At 42.0% G+C, this 21,321-nt stretch overlaps 1 long non-coding RNA gene across 2 annotated transcripts in view; it reads left to right on the top strand.

Annotated features, from left to right (window-relative positions):
- LOC309634513 overlaps positions 1 to 21,073 on the top strand; it is a 47,017-nt gene extending 25,944 nt beyond the window's left edge. For both annotated transcript variants that reach the window (XR_014248162.1, XR_014248163.1), the window contains exon 3: positions 583 to 21,073. This is a non-coding gene — a long non-coding RNA (uncharacterized lncRNA). The remainder of the gene's footprint in view (positions 1 to 582) is intronic.
- Positions 21,074 to 21,321: the final 248 nt, after the last annotated feature.

Genomic DNA, 21,321 nt, shown 5'->3' on the forward strand with positions numbered 1-21,321 from the left:
AGTGAAATCACAGCTACTGACAACGCCAGCAATTTGGCTTGTTACTATAGTACTATATTTTTCTCAGATAGAGGTTGCTGTTCCCCTGTTGAATCACAGCTACCATAACTTTCAACTACTGGCAATGCCCATGCCTCACAAAGGTATAACATTCAAATATGTTTGGACATTCCTAACCCATCTTTGCTGAGTCATGAAAAGTTACAATCAATCTGGGATGTACTAAATCATAAATTTTCTTTCTTTGCTCCCAGAATGGAATTAGAGCTTCTTTCCCCAGGAAAGGCTCCTTAATGGTGAAAAAGAAAATAGTTGCCTTTGTTGATAGATAGCATACATTCTTAGGGGAAAAAAAAAAAAAAATCTTACTCTTCCTCTTGCACAAATGTTTTGCAATTAGCTGTCTGAAAGCAAAACCAAATCATAATAGCATCTTTCCCAGTTATTATTATTGTTATTATTCTGTAGCTTAATACTCTCCATTTTAATTAAGTAAAAGCACTTCATAGTTATAACCCTGATCTAAATCAACCTTTTGCAGAAATATTACAACTCTCTTATTATCTCACCCTCTTTTGGCAGATTTTGTCAGTGTGTGTGTCTGCCAGACAACTGGGTGTAGAGAATCAACCTCTTGAGGGCAGAGACTGTGTATGTCCTTCTGAGATCTAACAGACTCATGCACAGACATTCCACAGGTGTTTGTTGACAGCCTATTTGAGCAGTGCCTTGTTAAGACCTCATAACTCCTTATTTTAAGTAGACTGAACTTGACCTTATGGAATATTTAGGACAGGCACTGACCAAAAAATGTATTTTTTTTCCATGTCTCTCTTTATATACTTGTTTTTAAACAGAGACCAGTCAGGTCAGAGTGTGTTTCCATGAGGTCATTTTCATCTCCTGAAATGGGGAGAATAGAATAGTAAGTATGGGAGATGTGTCTCTCTTTAAACAACCACCATGGATGATTGAAAACAATGACTTATTTAATTCTCTAAGCAGAGTCTGTTCTCCATGAATCATACTGTATGCATAAGGGTGATGAAAATGTTCAGTTTGAAATTTCTCCCTGGCCAGGGAGGAAACCATGGGGGTGAATCATGGTTTTAGTGATGACTGTCCTGAGGAAGCTAAATTGGGAAGCCACAGGTTAAAAAAGGAGTGGGGAGGGAATCCTTAACAGGAATGCAATGGTCATCAATTCCGAGAAGGCAACTGATGCCCCCTTCCGCTGCTTACACCCAGGCAAGAATCTTCAGAAGAAGAGTTCCTGGAGAGAAACTCTGAAAGCAGAGGAAACCAAACACGCTGTACGTGTAGAGTTACCCATGGACTCGGAAAAGACACAGGACTTCTCCTTGAGGGAAGGGAGACAAATGGCTGCCTGTTTGAGGAACACAACTGCATGCATTCACTCCTGTGAAAGAAATTCATTTAAGAGCAGTTGGATTAGAAATGGAGATTTAGGGCTTCCCTGGTGGTGCAGTGGTTAAGAATCCGCCTGCCAATGCAGGGGATACAGGTTCCAGCCCTGGTCCGGGAAGATCCCACATGCCGCGGAGCGCCTAAGCCCGTGCGCCACAACTACTGAGCCTGCGCTCTAGAGCCCGCGAGCCACAACTACTGAAGCCCGTGTGCCTAGAGCCCGTGCTCCGCAACAAGAGAAGCCACCGCAATGAGAAGCCTGCGCACCTCAACGAAGAGTAGCCCCCCGCTCACCACAACTTGAGAAAGCTCTCGCGCAGCAACAAAGACCCAACGAAGCCAAAAATAAATAAAAATAAAAATAAATAAATTAAAAAAAAGAAATGGAGATTTACACAGATGAGTTTAAAGAAGAGGAGCGTGTAAGAGACAGTCAAGATGTACATCAGTCATTTGCTGCAAAACTGTGAACAGTATTGGCGAATTAGGATACAATGTGAAGTGGAAAAACGGGCCACTAACTTGTAATTCAACTATATTGCACTTATGTTAAATATGTGTATTATGGACAAAGACTGATCAGGAATCCAGAGAAATTAACATAGTTATTGTGTTAATGTAGTGACGTTGTTTTTCATTGTTTAAATTGTGTGGGTGTGAATGTGATGGAGAGCCTGTGTTTTGAGTCTGATAGTAAGACAGTAACACAAAGAATCAGTAAGCGGGTGTTTAAGTTTCACACGCCATGCCAGCTGTGAACTTAACCTCTCCGAGCCTCAGTGCCTTTATATAGAAAGTGGGAATAATAGCACCTGCCCTGCACTAATAGGGTAGTGAAAACACTCTGTAAATTGAAAGTATTGTGGGAGATTGTGTGAGGGATTAAGAAGATCAGAATACTGTATAGACCAGGGACTTAAAAAGTCCAGAACTCAAAAAGTTATCCCGAATCTCTTGTCTCAGCAGTCACGCGGGAGCTGGACAACATGTTATATCATAACTGCACAATGTACAAATTACAGTCACTTATTGGGCACCTACTAATTGTTTTGCTAACCAGGTTTCCCAATACCATTTGTAGAATAATCCATTTTTCTTCCATTTGAAATGACTTGAAATGCTCCCTTTATCATATACCTAAGTTTATTTCTGAACTCTACTGTTTCTCTGCTTACTATTCTGTTTTAACTTTATAACTGTTGTAGCTTTGTAATATTTTTAATTCGGTTGGGCAACTTTTTATAGTTTTTTAAAAATAGTATCCAGGGTAGAGTGGGAGCTATTAAGGAGGACAACCAAGCTTGGGCCCAAAGAAGTCAGTAAACAGCCCAAGGGTGCACGGCGGTATAGCATAGTCTTAGAAGAGACTTTGGAATCAGAGAAAGCTTAGTTCAAATCCTGGTTTATTACTTAACATCTGGGTGACCTACTATACATTACTTAATCTCTCTAACCTCTTCCTTCATCTGTAAATGGAGGATAACACCACCTGCCTTGGAGTGTTGCGCTGGGGTTAAATTACAAAATGAATTGAATTTCTTGAATACCGTGCCTGGCAGGCAGCCCTCCTTTACATGCACTCCTGGTGGTGAGGGATGGCTTCCCTTTCTTAGATTGTTTTGCATCTGCAAAAAGGAGAAGAGCCAAGAATTATCACCACCTTCTACACAGCATTCTGAAGGCTGGTTTCACTGTACAGAGATATATGATAACTGTATAGCAAGGAAACAAGGCACTTAAACTGTACATATGTATTTGCTGCTCCCTGAATACGGCAAAGCAGGAGACACTGTGTGCCATATAGTCCATAAAATGCACTCTCATAATGCGGCCAAGAACATGGGATGTCAAACAGGTTGGAATGCCAGGCAGTATGTTCCTGTCAGACCTTGAGGTGAGCGGAGCACAGGGGGGAGGGGACATTGCTGAGACTGGATAGGGAACAGGAGAAAAATAACAGGGCCTCTCTCTTCTGCTCTGACAAGTTTCGATTTTAAGTGATTTGGGGGCAGAGATCATATCTATTACCTCCTTTTTTTGTAGTTTCTAGAAGATTATTGGATAATATTTACGACATTTGGTGATTAGAGTGAAGAGATGTCACATAGGGCCTCATAGTAACCCTCTTGCCTCCGAGAGTGGCCAGGATGACTTTTGTGGGAAGCTGCTTTCTTCTCTCCCTTGGAAGTGATGGATGGAGTCTGATTATAATTAATTTTAATAAAGACCTGACATGATGTGCTAGAATCTTGGCCATTCAAATGAAGCAGAGCCAGCCAGCCAGCTTGGACAAAAATAATCTCAGTTCCCCCTCACTATTGGCTTTAGAACAAGTCAAGTCCAGTTAAAAAGAATTTATTTATTGAGTGATTTTGTGCCTAGCACTATAAAAAGGTGTACAAAAGAAGGACCCTATCTGACGTTCACTGTCTGAGTTGGACAGACAAGAAATATAACAAAATAATAGGCACCATCTGTTGAGCCCCTGACTTGCGCTGTGCCCTGAGTGATACGTTCAGTGTACGTTATCTCTAATCCGTGAATGCTTTCCACAAAGTGCCTGTTATGTGCCAGGCATTCTGGTTGCTGGGAACACCTCAGGCCTGAAGGAGGAGGAGGGCCCTGTCTTTGGGGAACCTACATTCTAGTGCTTATAAGCAAGTGAGTATATAATATCATTTCACATTATGGTAAATGCTATGAAGAACAGCAAAGCAGGGTAAAGGGATAGAGAGGGATTCGGGTGTATGCAGGGGATATTGTAGGGCAGGCCTCTCTGAAGATATCACCTGGAGGGGTGGACTGAGCTATGCCGGCCAGGAGGACACGTGTCCCAGGCAGAGAGAACAGCAAGTGTACAGGCGCCTGGGAGAGATGAGTGAGGCATGTACACTCGAGGCCCAGTGTGGCTGGGATGGGCTGAGGGAGAAGCAGCAGGAGAGACAGGCAAATGATACGCATTTCAGGTTTCATTCTGAGGACATGGGAAGCTCTCAGGAGATTTTGGGCAGAGGAGTGCTACCTGGAAACAGACTCTGAGATGGAGCTCTGCAGGCAGGAGACTTACTGTCCCACGACTGTAAGAAGGTGAGAGAAGCAGGACTGGGTAGAGGCAGAACGTGTGTTTGCTCAGAAGAAACCTCACTGGATCCTGCTGGAAGCTGTGGGGTTGCAATGACCCTTCAGAGTGTTCCCAGATTGAGGTGAAGGGCTAGACATTGTAAGCGGGCATCAGCTGCTGTCTCCCGAGAAGGGTTACAAACTTTGGTTGAGGCAGCTCCCTTCGGGGGTGATGCTTGAAGGGGTTTGTGTCTGTGGGCCACAGCAGTCACCACCCCAGCATCTGGGGCAATGACACCTCAGTCCTGAAGAGGGGATCTCGGTGGCACACCTCAGGGTCACTACAAATCTGTTTATGTTTTAATTCTCATAACAATCCTCCAACTTCGGCATTTTTAATATCCTTTCTGAGACTCAGGAAGTTTAATAAACTTGTTCAAGGTCACACACCTAGAAGATGTTGGATTTGAACTTAGGGTCCTCTGAGTCCAAAGAACGTAATTTTAAAAAATGTGGTAAAATATACATGACATAAAACTGATCATTTTAGCCAGTTTTAAGTGTACAGTTCAGTGGCATTAAGTACATTAATATTATATAACCATCACCACCATCCATCTCTAGAACTCTTTCCATCTTGCAAAACTGAACCTCTGTACCCATTAAACAATAACATACTATAAAAATACTAATATTAAACAATTACTCCCCATTTTTCTCTCTCTCCAGCCCCTGGAAACCATCCTTCTACTTTCTGTCTCTGTGAATTTGATTATTCTAAGTACTTCATATAAGTGGAATCACACAATATTTGTCATTTTGTGACTGGCTTATTTTACGTAGCGTAATGACTTCAAAGTTCATCCATGTTGTAATGTGTCAGAATTTCCTTCTTTTTCTTTCAGTCTGAAAACACTCCTTTGTATGTATCTACTACATTTTGTCTATCTATTCTTCTGTTGATAGGCATATGTGTTGCTTCCACTTCCTGGCTATTGTGAAGAATGCTAGGAACATTGGTATACAAATATCTGTTTGAATCCCTGCTTTCAATTCTTTTGGGTATATACCCAGAGGTGTAATTGCTAGATCATATGGTAGTCCTATTTTTAATTTTCTGAGGAATTGCCATACTGTTTTCCACAGCGATTGCACCATTTTACACTCCCAACAGCACTGCACAAGACTTCTAATTTCTCCACATCCTCGTCAACACTTTCCTTTTGTTTTTTTCTTTCCTTTCTTTCCCTTTCCTTTTCCTCACTCTCTCCCTTTCTTTCTTTCTCTCTGATAATAGCCATCCTAATGGGTGTAAAGTGGTATCTCACTGTGGTTGAAGACCATGCACTTTTCATGCCGTCATGCCGTCTCTCAGAAAGGAATCCAAGATTGCCAGCATGCATCCAATTCCACCATTCCATCTGTGGGTGGAAATGGTGGCAACACTAGGTTAAGACCCAAACTCAAGTTAATTTCCCTGGATTAACAGTGAGCTACAGCAGACCACATTCTGAATATCCCCTAAGACACCTAAAGAACAATACAAAATTTGGCACTGTATAAGAGTTAATCTTTAAAGGTTTTGCTCAAGGACCCTAAAATAGTTTAGAAAACTATGCTCTTCTTTACACATTTAAAAATTGATATTTATAACTTTATCATAAATTTAAACAGGTGCAAAGAATTTGTAGCATATCATAAATATTGACATTTTAGAATAAAATGGTTATGTCATTGTTTTAAATGTATCCAAATGGAATCTAAATCCTGTAATAGTTTGTTATCCACCATCATCCATTTAAGAAATACACAAATAAGCTCGTCTTTAGCAAGCAAAAATTAAATATAACTCCCTGCCTGGCCTCCACTTCTGCCATGCCTTCTATGTTTGAAATTTTATTTCCACTCTACTTCCCCTTCAAAATTTTATGCTAATGTAATATGTTTATGATTGAACATCTTTTACTGAGTATCCTATCATACTTCTATCTATCAAACATTTGTATAAAAGTTAAAATTTATGCACTTTAAAATTCCTGTAACCATAGGGTCTAAGTGATTTCTGGATTGAGTTATCATTACAATTACTAGTATTACACAATTGATCAAAACAACCTAAATGAATAGAACATTCTCATAAATGCTAACATGAAAAGTAAAGTTTTACTGGAAGTTTGCACTTCTTAATAAGATAGATGATGCTGTCCTTTTTTCAAACATTATTAGTATGGATAAATTTTACTTATTGTTAGAATAACAAAGTGTTTAGCAACCATTCTATTTTTCATTTTTTAGAGATGAAGAATCCTTGTTCTTAAAAATAAAGAGATGGGAATGGAGTTTTGTTATAAAAATGTCCTTCAATTTTTGAAACTCCTGACTTATTTGCCCCAAATCACATGATAATCCATTATCAAATGATAGTTCTAATGACCTGACGACTGCACTATTTTTTCCCTCAGTTTTGAAAGCAAAACTGACTGACTTGCAAGGGATTTGTTATCCAGTCTCTTATGGGTCAAGTTGTGTACCCACCAAAGTTCATATGAAATCCTAACCACTGGTACCTCCAAATGTGATTGTGTTAGGAAATAATGTTGTTGCAGATATAATTAGTTAAGATGAGGTCATTAGAGTGGACCCTAATCCACTATGATTGGTGTCCTTATAAAAAGGGGAAATTTGGACACAGAGACAGACATTCACAGAGGGAGGAGGATGTAAAGACACTGGGCAAAGCTGGCCATCCACCAGCCAAGTAGAGAGACCTGGAACAGAACCTTCCCTCACAGCCCTCAGAAGGAAGGAAACCTGCCCACACCTAGATTTTGGACTTCTAGCCTCCAGAACTGCGAGGCAATACATTTCTGCGGTTCATGCCACCGGTTTGTGGTAGTTTGTTACAGCAATGCTAACAAACTGGTACACAGTTCCTAGAGCCATTCACCTCCCCTACACTTACACTAACACCAACATTTTCATTTTTTCCTTTATTTGGTGCCGGGGCGGGGGGTGGGCTGTGTTAAACTCCAGAGCAGTGAACCCTAGAAAGATTGGGAAGAGTGAGAGGGGCACCTTTCTTTTGTAAAGTGAGGGGAGGGCCACTGCAAAAGGGGGGCGGGGATATTTAATAAAGAGCGGATACTGAATTCAAGATCTGTATGTTGCTTTCCTTCAAAATATTCTTGTCCGCATGCTCCTTTGGAAAGCCTTACTCAGCCCCAGAGGAGTAAGTGTACCTACTTTGAAGATGACTGTGCTGAAATGTAGAAAACTTACTGAAATTCTGGGATGTGGAAGAACTTCTGTCAGCCGGAGGTGCTGATGACATTTTCATGGAGGTTATGACATCTGCTGGCCTTGTGTGTAGGATTTTGATTTGTGGCAAGGAGAAGGAAGGGCATACTAGCCAGAGTGGAAGCAACTTGGGAATGGACTTCTGACTAAACTAACGACTCAGTAGGGTGGGCCTACAGAGGACCTGCACTTATGGGTCGAGGAGCTTGTACTTAGGCACTCGAGACTTTTGCGTGAGCCAGTGACATGATGAAAGTGATGCTTAGGAAGATTCATTGGGCGTCAATACGGAGGATGGGAGGATGTTTGCAGAACCAGGAGGTAGGAAGCAATCCAAGGGTGTGGTCAGTGAGTGGATCAGTGTAACGGCTTTGGAAATGGAGAGGCGGCTGTTTGTCGGTTGTGATGGACATAGAAATCACAGGCCTGTATTACAGTTAAACCTTGTGCCATCTGCTCGATGATCTTTTCAGGTAGGCCGCCCAGGCCCAGAACTAACTCCCTGCCTTGGCTCCACTTCTGCCATGCCTTCTATGTTTGTGGAATACTTAAAGTCCAGAAAGACACCGTGCTTTTCAAGTTGGTCAAGTAGAGGTACAATAGGGGCAACATTTCCCTATTGTTTGGTTGATCCTTTCATTGTAAGGATGGAATGAGTAAATGTATGGGGAACCACTTGGTTTAATATAAAGCACCCTGCAAACGGAAAGACAGGACTCTTCATTACTCTACTGTGGCACACTACTCTTTCTTAGAGCAAGTGAAGAGGTTTTCTGAGTGCCTCATTCAACGTTAGCCTTGAGTAACTGAAATCCAGGTAATAAAAGCTCCATTGTATGTTGCCTGAGAATTTCACTGGGCTTACATCCCTTTCCAAACTGGGAAGGTGCTACAAGACCCCCTGCTGAGCTCCCCCAGGGAGAAGAGCCACTCTTCACATTCCTTCTGGATCCTCTGAGGTGTCTGGCCTCGTGCCCAAAAACCCTCAGAGGACTGTTCATTTTCTGTCAGAATCATGAGGCTTCCTGATTGTGTAGCAATGGAAACAAAGCTTTTCTGTGCTCTGAAAAGCAAATATTTTTTACGGCCACATGCTCTCCTCACTCCCCGGTCTAAGCTGGGAAGCACGCAGAGCATCAGAACAATCCAGACACACAACTTTCTTTTTTTCTCTCTTGCATTAGAGACCATTGTGTTTTTAAGACTCTGAGAGGATAAGAAACTGGGGGCGGGGGGGGTCGTCACTATCTTTATAGTCATTTCTCTAAATCACATTCACATGAGTGACTCTATCTGTGACCCAGAGTCACTGGAAACTTTCGATGTTCTTAACCCCCAGAGGACTCTCTTGGCTATCATGGGAGAGACATGACTTAGTGGCCATGTGGCTGCGACTCTACTAGGACTTACCATTTGGCATTTCTTCCAAGGATGGAAAGGAGATTATCAATAATATTTGAGTGAGTTTTCTTACCTACATCGACTCTCTTATTTATGCGTATCTTTACTTGAATGGCTTCAGTAAGAGCATATCCAATGGTAGAAAGACAACGTGCAAGCGTCAACTGATCCCCTCGGCATAGACGCCTGCTCCCATTTCATAGATGGGGATGATAAGCCCTCCTGGTGAGATTACAATAGTCCCTATCATTTAATGTGTACTTCCCAGGTGCCAGGTACAGGGGCCAAGTGCTTTACACATTAACTCGTTCTCTCCATCAACCTATGGAGTGGGAATATTAACATCCACATTTTACAGAGGAAGAAATGGAAACCTAGAGAGGTTAACTAACTTTCCCAAGGTCACAAAACAAGTCAGTGGCTGTGTCAGTCAGCATGAGTTAAACTAGGCTTTGTGACAAACAGCCCCCAAATCTTAGTGGCTGACAACAACAAAGGTTTATCCTCACTCATGCTCCATGTCTATGGAGGGGCGGGAAGCTCTGCTTCTCCTCACTCTGGAATCGGGGCAGACAGAGAAGCCCCTCCTTGGGAGTTGCTGGTTATCATGGCAGATGGAAAAAGAACATGGCAAAGTGCTCACTGGTGACACATGTTCCTTCTGTTCATTTTGTTGGCCAGAGTCTGTCACATGGCCACTCCTACCTGCAAATAGACGAGGAAGTACAGTCTTAACCATCTGGGAGGGAAAGGAGGAATACTTGTGGGCAGAGGGAGCATCTGAGAAGAAAAATATTTTCTTAAGCCTGTGCCCTTTACCCTTTCATGAACGCTTCCACTCACTGAGCACCTCCTGGGGGCCAGGCTTTACAGATATTATTTTCAGTCCTCACCACAACACTATTAGGGAGATATTATCTTCACTTCATAGTTCAAGGCCCAAAAAAGTCTTGAAATAGCTTGAGTCAGAGGGCACAGGGAAAAAAAGGTGCCTTGTGCAGCATTCAGGTCAGCCCGACTCCAAAGACATCCATGAGGATTCCCAATGCCACGGATGTCACTTTAGTTTCACAAGAAAAAAGCCATATACATTTTTAAAAGATTAAAACTTTAATCATGTGTTTATTTTCTAATTAAAAAGGTAATAATTGCTCATTGTTAAGATTCAGACAATGCTTACAGTTTTGAAGAAAATGAAAAATGATTAATAATCAACATCTAGAGGGAACCTTGCTAACATTTTAGATACACCCTTCCAGAGGTGCTGACTTATAATTTGCTTCTTCACATAACAGTGTATTGGGAACATCTTTCCAATAAATATACTTCATTTTTAATGGCTGCATAATATTCTATTGACTGTGCCACAATTTAGTTAGAACTCCCTAATGATTTACAACATAAATGCTAAACAACATTTATCTTGTTTTCAGTGTATCATTGATCTCTTGTTTTGAGTTCCATTTCTTTTTGAATAGTGATGTCTAATAGCTTTTCCTTTTTTTCTTAACCAATTCATGCCTTCACCGATGAGAAACACTCTAATGGTCAAAGATCATTAATCAAAACCTTTCTCTCCCTCTTCCACAGGGACTCCCCTCAAATGCTATGTTTAAAAGAAATTTTTTTTCCCTAGAGTCTCAAGCCAGGGGTTTTTCTTGGCATTTCTTTTTGTTTTCATATAATTTTTCTGAAATACCCACATAAACTGCTTTCCTTATCTTCCTCCCTCCCTCCCCCTTCCTTCCTTCCTTCTCTCTTTCTTTTCCTCCCTCTCTCTCTCCCTCCCTCCTTCCTTCCTGTATATCCATGCTCCTCATTTTATTTTACATTTGCATGTCCTTATTCTAGATCCCTTAAATAAAATGTCTGTGCCCGCTGTTCCCTCTACAGTGAGACATTCCGCGCTTTCCAGCTCTAGACATGGTGCTCCCTTTTCTATGCCTCCAAGTTACCCCGTTCAGATCCACCACATCCCCACCCACTACACGGCCCTCCTGTGCTGGTGGAGCTCTCTCGTCATGGAATGGTCTCTACTGTCATCTGTGGTTGGTCTTCAGAGTCCAGCTCAAACGCCTCTTTCAGGAAGCCTTCCCTGGCCCCTGTCCTTAGTCAAAATTAGTTGTTCTTTCCTCTGTGCGTCGCAGCGCTTTACTGTTACCTCCATTTTGCACTTATTCAGGAAAACATTTACTCAGCGCCGGTGGTATGCTCTGGAGTGCTGGGGCAGATACACAGAACTAGCCTTGGCATCCACTCTAGGAGTCTTCCGCCCCTGGGGAGGTGGATGGGTAAACACATCGTCTCAGCCCCCTTGCGGTGAATGCAAAAGTGGGGGTAGGTGCGAGGCGCCACGAGAATAACAGGGCCCAGCCGGCACTGGTGGACTTTTATTTGCTGCATGTTCTGCCTTAATAAAAGTCAAGATCCTGATGTAAGGGACCCATTTTCAAATTCGCCTTTGGTCCGGCCAAATTTGTTGATAGTAAAAGCCTGAAGTGCGTGACCTTAATGAACCAGTGTCACAGGTGTGCTCAGGCGAAGGGACCAGTGTAGGTGGTCACCGGGCGCAGGTCCAAGCCCATTACTCATACTCCCCGGAATCAGTGTACTTTTCACATCTTTCTGTCTCCCTGAAATGGACGCACATTCCCCTCCGGATTTAGAATAGAAGTAATGACTCTTCCACGAAAGCCTGGAAAATATGACTTTTCCAGAAATGGTTTGGGTCGGTTATAGATCTTCGGCTCCTGGCAACTGTAGGACGGGCTGCGCCCTCGCTGGGTGTGTTTGCTCCGAGATCCGACCGGGAATTTCTCCGGGACCCCGCTCGCCCCGCACCTCAGCCCGCAGGCCACGTGCGCGATCCCGGAGACGAGCCTCCTCGCGCCGCGCGCCTGGGAGCCGGCGCCTCTTCTCCGGCTCTTCCCGCCGGCCCGCGCCGCCCCCACCTCAGCGGCGGCCGCGCCGCCCGATCCTGTCCGCGCCGGCTCCGGCCCGGGTCTTGCCGGCCGCCCGCCGCCGCCGCCGCCGCGCTAGCCGAGCGGGGAGCTGGCGCCGCCGAGGCCGCGGCGGCCCGGGCGTGGGGGCAGCGCCGCGCACGCGCGCCCGCGGGGGTGGCGGGTCCCTGCGCCCTGGCTCCGCACGCCCGGGGCCCTCGGGCCGCCGCCCCACCCGCCGCCGCCGGGAGCCGCCCGGTAACCGGAGCCCGCGTGGCCGCGCCGGCGGGGACGCAGTTCCCCGCACGAGTCCTCCTCCCGCGGCCGGGAGGGAACATTCCTGCTCTCCCCGCCCGGCCCGGGCCAGTTCCCGCTCCTCCCCCGCCGCGTGTTTTCCGCCCCAGTAAAGATCGTGCCACACAAATAAGCCTCGAATGCCCTTTGCCGAGCGGGCGGGAGGGCATCGAGCGCTGGGCCCGAGCGGGCCATTTTCAGGGCGCGTCTCCGGAGCCGCTGAAAGTCTTGTTTTCTCCCCAAAGTGGAAGGTGTGGGGGGCGGGGGCGGGGGCGGGCAAGGGGCCGCTTCCAACTGCTACACACGCTCGAATAGTTGTCAGTAAAATCGAACTGACGTCAGCCCCGGGGAAAAAGATAGGTCTCTTTTGTTCTCATGTTCTCCCCCCCTCCCCTGCGATCAAAGGCAAAAAACATTTTTTGGAGGTGGGGGGAGAGACAAAAAGGGGAAAAAATTGCAAGGCAAAGAGATAGCTTCCATTAGAGCTCCAGCCCGGGCGAAGGGAATGTTTAATGAATGCATCAAGCCTTTTGATCACCCTCGCTCGGTTGGGTTCAGTAGTGCCGGAAGGTTAGTTGCATATCCTGTGGCTGATCTGAAATTCGATCAGCAGAGGGGGCACAGAAAAGAAAAGCATTTTAATGGGAATCAATAGAGGATCATAGGTCCTGGAAGGAAATACGTGTTGATTAAAAATGCCACAAGATTAAAAAATGTTCACGACTGGTTTAAAAAAAGAGAGAGGAAGAGACAGAGAGAGAGAGGAGAGGGGGAGGAGGGGGAAAAACCCTTAGCAATCTATTTTCTGTGTGTGCTGCTGCCAGAGAGGCAGTCAGCGGACCAACAGTTTGTGTAATGCTTCAAGCTGCAGCAGGCAAATTTAAAGCTGTATGCGCAGAACAACATAATAAATGCTTACTGAAAATGCATTTCTATTTCTAAGCGAGGTTCACTCATGCATTATACAAAACACCTAGGGCTGCAGCAGCGAGACACAAGGGGACAAATAAGGTGTGCTGTGACTCAAGTTCTTAAAACTAAACTCTTGGGCTCTTAACAGTTGAGAGCTAGAGCATATACACTTGCTTTTTTTTTTTTTTTTTTCTTTCTTCAGCTGAAACTAAACTAATAGCTTTGGAAGTTACCACAGACTTAAATTGTCTGAAACTTAAAAGTTGTAATATAAAAAATATCTGATATCTGTGAATGTGAAGAGAAGGGTAGAGTGGGGAGTGAACAGTGGTAGATAGCATATTGATTGGGCTGTGGAGTGGAAAATTATTGCCCTGTAGGTAGAGAAAGTGATCAACAATGTGATAAAAACGGTTGAGGGTTATATGGCTATTTACCTACCGCAGTGGAAAAGGGAGAAAGGCCTTTTAAACCCACTCTTTAACACAAAAAACACAAGTATACACCCTGTCTGCATAGCCACTTGGAGAGGAATCAATAGCGTTTAAATGTTGACACATTTAACAAGCAAAGTTCCTTCATTACTGTGAGGGAATTGAGCTGGCAAGGGTGGTGGACCCTTCCTTTCCACGGTCTCTTAGAGGCTCCTCAACCGGCTGGGCATTCCAGTCTTTGCCCCTTTCCCCTGTCTTCCTTGTTCGCACCTTTTTAGTCTCTCTAGAGAACATAAAAAGGAGCAAGGAGGGTTTTCAGGGCAACTTCCCTCGGGTGTTCCCAATATTTAACTGCAGCAGTTTGGACAGAGCAGCATCTGTCAAAATTGAGATTTCTTTGCTCAGCAACAGCTCCTCTTACCGCAATGATTTCTGGCTCCACTAGATTATAAAATCCTCGGAGGAAGAGGGTTCATCTCCTTTCTCATTCATATTCCCAACAGTGTTCCTGAGAACACAACCTCGCACCTAGGAACCAGCAGAGAGAGCTGAGTGAGACTTAATAGTAGCAGATCACACACTGATCACACTCTGAAATCCATTCAAAAAGGAAGATTATTGCTGGGTTAAGTCCAGACAAGTGACTTAGCTTCTCTGAGCTTCCAGTGCCTCATCTGTAAGATGAGGGATGCTTGTATCTACCCATCAGGGCTTCTGTGAATGAAATAATATATGTAAAGCACGCTGTGAGATACTTATATACATATTTATATAAATGTTTTCCTTCTCCAAAGATGCCCCCACCCAGGAGCCATGCCTCCTTTATTCACACTCATGTGTAGTCTCTGAGCTGAAGTGACACTATGACTTCCAAGGCTAGATCATAAGAATCTTGCTGCTTCTATACCTGGGTCTCTTGGAATGCTCCTTCCTGGGACACTCCCTCTCAAAACCCAGCTGTATTCTTCAAGAAGCATGTGGAGGCCAGGTCACCTGTAGTGCTCAGCTTGATAACATGGAATTGCTCCCAGCTATGAGTTCCCAGACAACAGATAACATCAACTGCCCGCCAAGTGAATTAGCCATCTTGGAAGTCCAGTCCTGTTGAACCTTCTGACGACTTCAGCCCCAGCTGCTTTCTCACCGTAATTGCATGAAAGACCTGAAGCAAAGAGTACCCAGCTGAGCCCAGTCACCCCACAGAACCATGAGAGATAATAAATAATAAATAAGTGTATAAAATGAGCAAATGATAGCTTTTATTAACATCTTAATTTTATAGTAGGTACTAAATCTGCCTGTTGTTATAATAAACATAAATGAAAGAAGCTAGCAGCTTGACAGTCTCTTCCTTGCCCCCTTCCTTCTGTCCCTGGGTTATTTTTCACCACCCACAATATCATGTTAGCCCTTATTCCTGAAGGCTATTAAGCTGGGTACTGGCACCGTAAAGACACAGAATTTTGTAAGCCCTTTCCTCCGGGGGCTTAGAGTCCAACTGGGAAGAGAAGATGCTGTTTCCAAGAAGGAGAGCCACTTATGCAGTGCTAGGTCCTGGCATAGCAATGAGTGTTGAACCATCTGTTGTTAAATGAAAATATTGTTTATTTTCTATAACATGCACTTAGGAGGGGGGAAGCTATCTAGGGTTTGAGCTGAGCTGGCCTTTGCTCGTAGGGATTTTTTTTTTTCCCCTTCAGCTTCTTTCTGGTGCAGTTCTACCTTTCCTGGGATTTTCAAAATGTTAAGAGTTCAGGAGGACAAATATTTTCCAATTTAGGAGGCACCAAAATGAGCAGATCTGGGGTCTTATTTTATTTTAGTATTTATAATACTGAATGTTCACTTGGGAATATACACCCTCCCATGTGTGATATAGTCAGTGCCCTTGGCTGTTGGTTGAGTAAGCAATGGCTTTCGTGTGGAAGGAATAGAGCTTGGGCATGGCCCCCTTTTCTCTGAAACTTGCCGCACCTACCATGGGCTTCATTTCCCAGGGCCGCAGCGGTCACCAGACGCTTCTCTTCCATCGCGGTTAATTCCACCCAAGAAGGGTATGAGGGAAGGAGAGGTGTGGGCAGGAAGTCAATTCAGGCTCACAAATCAGTAAAGTACAACTTAATTTGTACTTACAATGTTTCTGTGTTTTTTCTTAACTTACTATAAAATGTTTAAATAGATTAAAAATTTAAAAAAATTTTTTGATCTGGTTGATATACATATGTATACATACACATAATGAGTCTGGTGAAAAACATTTTTCAGGAGCAAACAGGTGAGCCACTACTCTTCACAGATCTTCACAGTTCCTTCAGATGTTTTATTCTGAATGCAAGAGTTAACAACAACCTGCTGGAATGGAAACTGCTTTCTGAAATGCAAAGTTGGAAAGTGTAATATCATCTCATAAGGTGCTGGCCAAAGTTGCATCCCATCCCTTGCTGCTATCTCTGGCTTGGTTTGCATCATCTTCATGGTAGCTTTTCATGCTTCATTCTCATCAGATGGTTGGGTCCCAAGATCAGTGTTCTTGGGGTTGCGGCTGGTTCTTGAAATGGGGCCCTTTTCATAAGTTTGAAAAGGGTGTACCATCCATTTAATTCTTCCTTCAATCCTTCCTTTTCTTCTTCAATTCTTCCTTCCTCATTTATTCATTCAATAAACAAGTATTATCTGTCTACTGTGGGCCACACACTGTTTAGGGCCTGGGGATACAGAGATGAGCCTTCTGACAGCTTCCAGGTTTGTTGGAAAGACCTGCAGGTAATCAGATAAATGTTGATGGGGAGACTGGAGCAATTATGAGAACTCCAAGGACAGTAGTCAGGGAATGGAGAAGGAAGGGGGAAGTCTCAGAGAGTCTGACCTAGAAAAATGTCTGGGGATCAGCCAGGTGAAGGCCAGGGCATGTGAAAATGTAGTAGGAAGGGAGATTGGACACTGCTGTACAGCAGAAATGAACATAACGTTGTAAATCAACTATACTTCAATAAAATGAATTTAAAAAAAGAAGGGAGATTGGAATTGTAAGTCTTTGAAATGTTGGGTGGAGGTTACTAATTTTGCACTGAGCTCTGTAAATATACCTAGACACAGAAATGTTTAAGCCAGTCCTGACATTAAAAAAATTTAAATAGTGAATAATGTAAAACGTTATCACGTACTCACCTTTCAAGCTACGAGAGCTGTTTTTCAGACTAAGTGAACTCACTTTTCCTTACATCTTTCAGCAAAGACTTCTCTTGAATGTGACTGATCCTTTTAAAGAGTTTCATCTGAAATAGTGGTAGTAGCTGCCATTTTTGAAAAGTGATTTTTTTCTTTTACTTTTATGATTATTTTCCCTTAATATCTTGTTGATGTTGATTATATTGTTATTCTAGTTGCTTACTTTTGTACCTACAGATATTCTGAAGTGTTTGTACTTATTTTGTAGTTACAGTATTTTAACTTCATTTTACATTTTTTTTTATTATGGTGAAATATCTATATAACATAAAATTTACCATTTTAACCATTTCTAAGTGTACAGTTCAGTGGCATTAAGTACATTCACATGGCTGGGCAATGATCATACCATCCATCTCCAGTAACTCCCTTTTCTCCCCTTCCTCCCTCCTCTGGAAACTATTTCGTCTCTGAATTTGACTACTCTAGGTACCCCATATAATCATTTTACATTTTAAGCTTTTTGGCAGAATGGCTGTCAGACTTGCAATGATGATGGAGAAAGATTTTACAAGATGAATTACTGAAATTTTTAATACATTTAAGTGTTCTGCACACGGATTTTTAATTTTCCGTGTATGTGTAATTTATTCTGAAACTGACTATATCATTGTGTCTCATGTCATCATCCATGGGGTCGAATCTTCTAGCCTGATAAAGACTATTGAACAATTTGGACAGTACTATAAATTAAGTCATGAGATCCTATCTCATCTAATTTGATTGGATCTTGCTTCTGTATGTAAAATTAAGTGTCCTCCAGCTAAAACAATCTTATTCACTATTCCGCAGAACAACTTTGTTATTAACTCCCTTAATATATGAAAGAAGATGATTGATAATACGATATATTTTTATAATCACTTATTTTACACATTTCTGAATAGAGTAAAAATAACATTTTATTTCACTCACAAATATCTAAGAAATAACACTTTATATTCTAATGTATAAAAATGTCAATTTAAATAGTAAAACTGACTCTGAGAAATATAGGAAACTATAGCTTACATCAACTCAAACCTTTGTAAAAAATATATTACACAGTAAGATTAGAGACATACTCTTAGATTATAAATAATTTTATTGCCAAGTTATCCATGTGAAAATTTAATTGATAAAAATTATACATTGCAATAAATATAATCTCTATAATAGCAAAATTTAAGCGTTTACAGCTTTTTGCTTTCAATATGATGTCATCTTGGCCAGGATGATTTAAAAAAGGCCTTCACTCTTAGAACTAATTTCTTTACAGGAATTCCAGTTCTTAAGCTGCAGTAAAGACAGAGGAACCTCATTAATTCTCACTCTGCTAATCCATAAACCCTATAATTTCCACAAAAATTCCTCAGCAATATCATTTTACTTCACAGGAAACATTTTATAGCCGGGAGCTCTAGGCAAATCTCAAATCACTAAGAATTCATTACTTTTGCCAAATATACTACAGGCCATTCACTAGCTGACTATCATAAAGTATTATGACTCAACTACATTTATACACACAAACTAGTAAAGCAGATATCATGATTTCAAATTCAGATGTAAAAAAATCATTTTGTGCATACATTCACATATTTCCATATATAAAAATATATATTATGTGGTAGACTGTTATAATAATAGCCCCTACTGAACTACACTTCCCTGTATTTGTGTCCTTTTGCTACTCCTTCAATCAAGACGTGGAGTACATTTCTCCATCCTTCGACTGTGGGCTTGCCTTATGACTTGATTTGACCAATAGAATAAGGCAGAATTTACACTGAGAGCCTTCTGAGCCTAGGCTTCTAGAGGCTTTGTAGCCTCCACTTTTGCTCTCTTGTAATCCTGAGACTACCATGTTATGAATAATCCCAGCATAAATGACTATGAGAGAGGCTCAGCTATCTCAGCCATCTTGGCTGAGCACAGCTGGTCCATCAACTAATATGGTTGTATGAGTTGGCATAAAGGACAGCAGGAGAAGATCTGCCTGGCCAACCCACAGAATCATGTGGAATAATAAACTGTTGTTTTGAACCACTAGGCTTTGTGGTGGTTTGTTGGATAGCAGTATATAACTGATAAATTAGAATTTAGTACTGATTAGTGTGACTAAAGGATTTCCTTAAAGATTTTTCCTTGTAGTAGTAGTATACTCCTCACTGTGTGTCTTGGGTGACAGTAAAATTCCCATGGCTGTTTAAAGTTAAAACTGGGAAAACTTAAGAAGAAAGGGCCAAAGAAATACGGAGTGTTACAGGGCCCAATTCAGCTGCTTGGGAACTGCTACTTTAATCTTAGACCTGTTACATCACCAAATTAAGCAAAGCTTTTACAGTTAAATTTACTTGAGATCAAATTCTAGCTCCAGCACTTATTAATTTTTTAAATTAATAAACTTTTTCACAGAACTAGAACAAAAAATTGCACAATTTGTATGGAAACACAAAGACCCCAAATAGCCAAAGCAATCTTGAGAAAGAAAAACAAAGCTGGAGGAATCAGGCTCCCTGACTTCAGACTATACTACAAAGCTACAGTCATCAAGACAGTATGGTACTGGCATAAAAACAGAAATATAGATCAATGGAACAGGATAGAAAGCCCAGAGATAAACCCACACACATATGGTCACCTTATTTTTGACAAAGGAGGCAAGAATATACAATGGAGAAAAGACAGCCTCTTCAATAAGTGGTGCTGGGAAAACTGGACAGCTATATGTAAAAGAATGAAATTAGAACACTCCTTAACACCATACAGAAAAATAAACTCAAAATGGATTAAAGACCTAAATGTAATAAGGCCAGACACTATAAAACTCTTAGAGGAAAACATAGGCAGAACACTCTATGACATAAATTACAGCAAGATCCTTTTTGACCCACCTCCTAGAGAAATGGAAATAAAAACAAAAATTAAAAAATGGGACCTAATGAAACTTAAAAGCTTTTACACAGCAAAGGAAACCATAAACAAGACAAAAAGACAACCCTCAGAATGGGAGAAAATATTTGCAAATGAAGCAACTGACAAAGGATTAATCTCCAAAATTTACAAGCAGCCCATGCAGCTCAATATCAAAAAAACAGACAACCCAATCCAAAAATGGGCAGAAGACCTAAATAGACATTTCTCCAAAGAAGATATATAGACAGCCAACAAACACATGAAAGAATGCTCAACATCACTAATCATTAGAGAAATACAAGTCAAAACTACAATGAGGTATCACCTCACACCAGTCGGAATGGCCATCATCAAAAAATCTACAAACAATAAATGCTGGAGAGGGTGTGGCGAAAAGGGAACCCTCTTGCACTGTTGGTGGGAATGTAAACTGATACAGCCACTATGGAGAACAGTATGGAGGTTCCTCAAAAACTAAAAATAGAACCCAGCAATCCTACTACTGGGCAAATACCCTAAGAAAACCATAATTCAAAAAGAGTCACGTACTACAATGTTCATTGCAGCACTATTTACAATAGCTAGGACATGGAAACAATCTAAGTGTCCATCGACAGATGAATGGATAAAGAAGATGTGGCACATATATACAATGGAATATTACTCAGCCATACAAAGAAACGAAATTGAGTTATTTGTAGTGAGGTGGATGGACTTAGAGTCTGTCATACAGAGTGAAGTAAGCCAGAAAGAGAAAAACGAATACCGTATGCTAACACATATATATGGAATCTTAAAAAAAAAGGTTCTGAAGAACCTAGGGGCAGGACAGGAATAAAAACACAGATGTAGAGAATGGACTTGAGGACACGGGGAGGGGGAAGGGTAAGCTGGGACGAAGTGAGAGAGTGGCATGGACTAATATATACTACCAAATGTAAAATAGATAGCTAGTGGGAAGCAGCCGCATAGCACAGGGAGATCAGCTAGGTGCTTTGTGACCACCTAGAGGGGTGGGATAGGGAGGCTGGGAGGGAGACTCAAGAGGGAGGAGATATGGGGATATATGTATATGTATAGCTGATTCACTTTGTTATAAAGCAGAAACTAACGTACCATTGTAAAGCAATTATACTCCAATAAAGATTAAAAAAAATAAATTAATAAACTTTACTTTAGGTTCTCAAGACAACTGAGTGGAAAGTACAAAGATTTCCCATATATCCTTGTCCCCACTATCCACAGCTTCCCCTACTATCCACACTTCACACCACAGTGGTACATTTGACCCAATCAATGAACTTATATCGACACAGCATTATCACTCAAAGTCCATAGTTTACGTTAGGGTTCACTCTTGGTATTTTACATTCTATGGGTTTTGACGAATGAATAATGATACATATCCACCAGCACAGTATGATATAGAG

The sequence above is a fragment of the Balaenoptera borealis genome, assembly GCF_965194805.1.
Source record: "Balaenoptera borealis genome assembly, chromosome: 9".
NCBI classification, from domain to species: domain Eukaryota; kingdom Metazoa; phylum Chordata; class Mammalia; order Artiodactyla; family Balaenopteridae; genus Balaenoptera; species Balaenoptera borealis.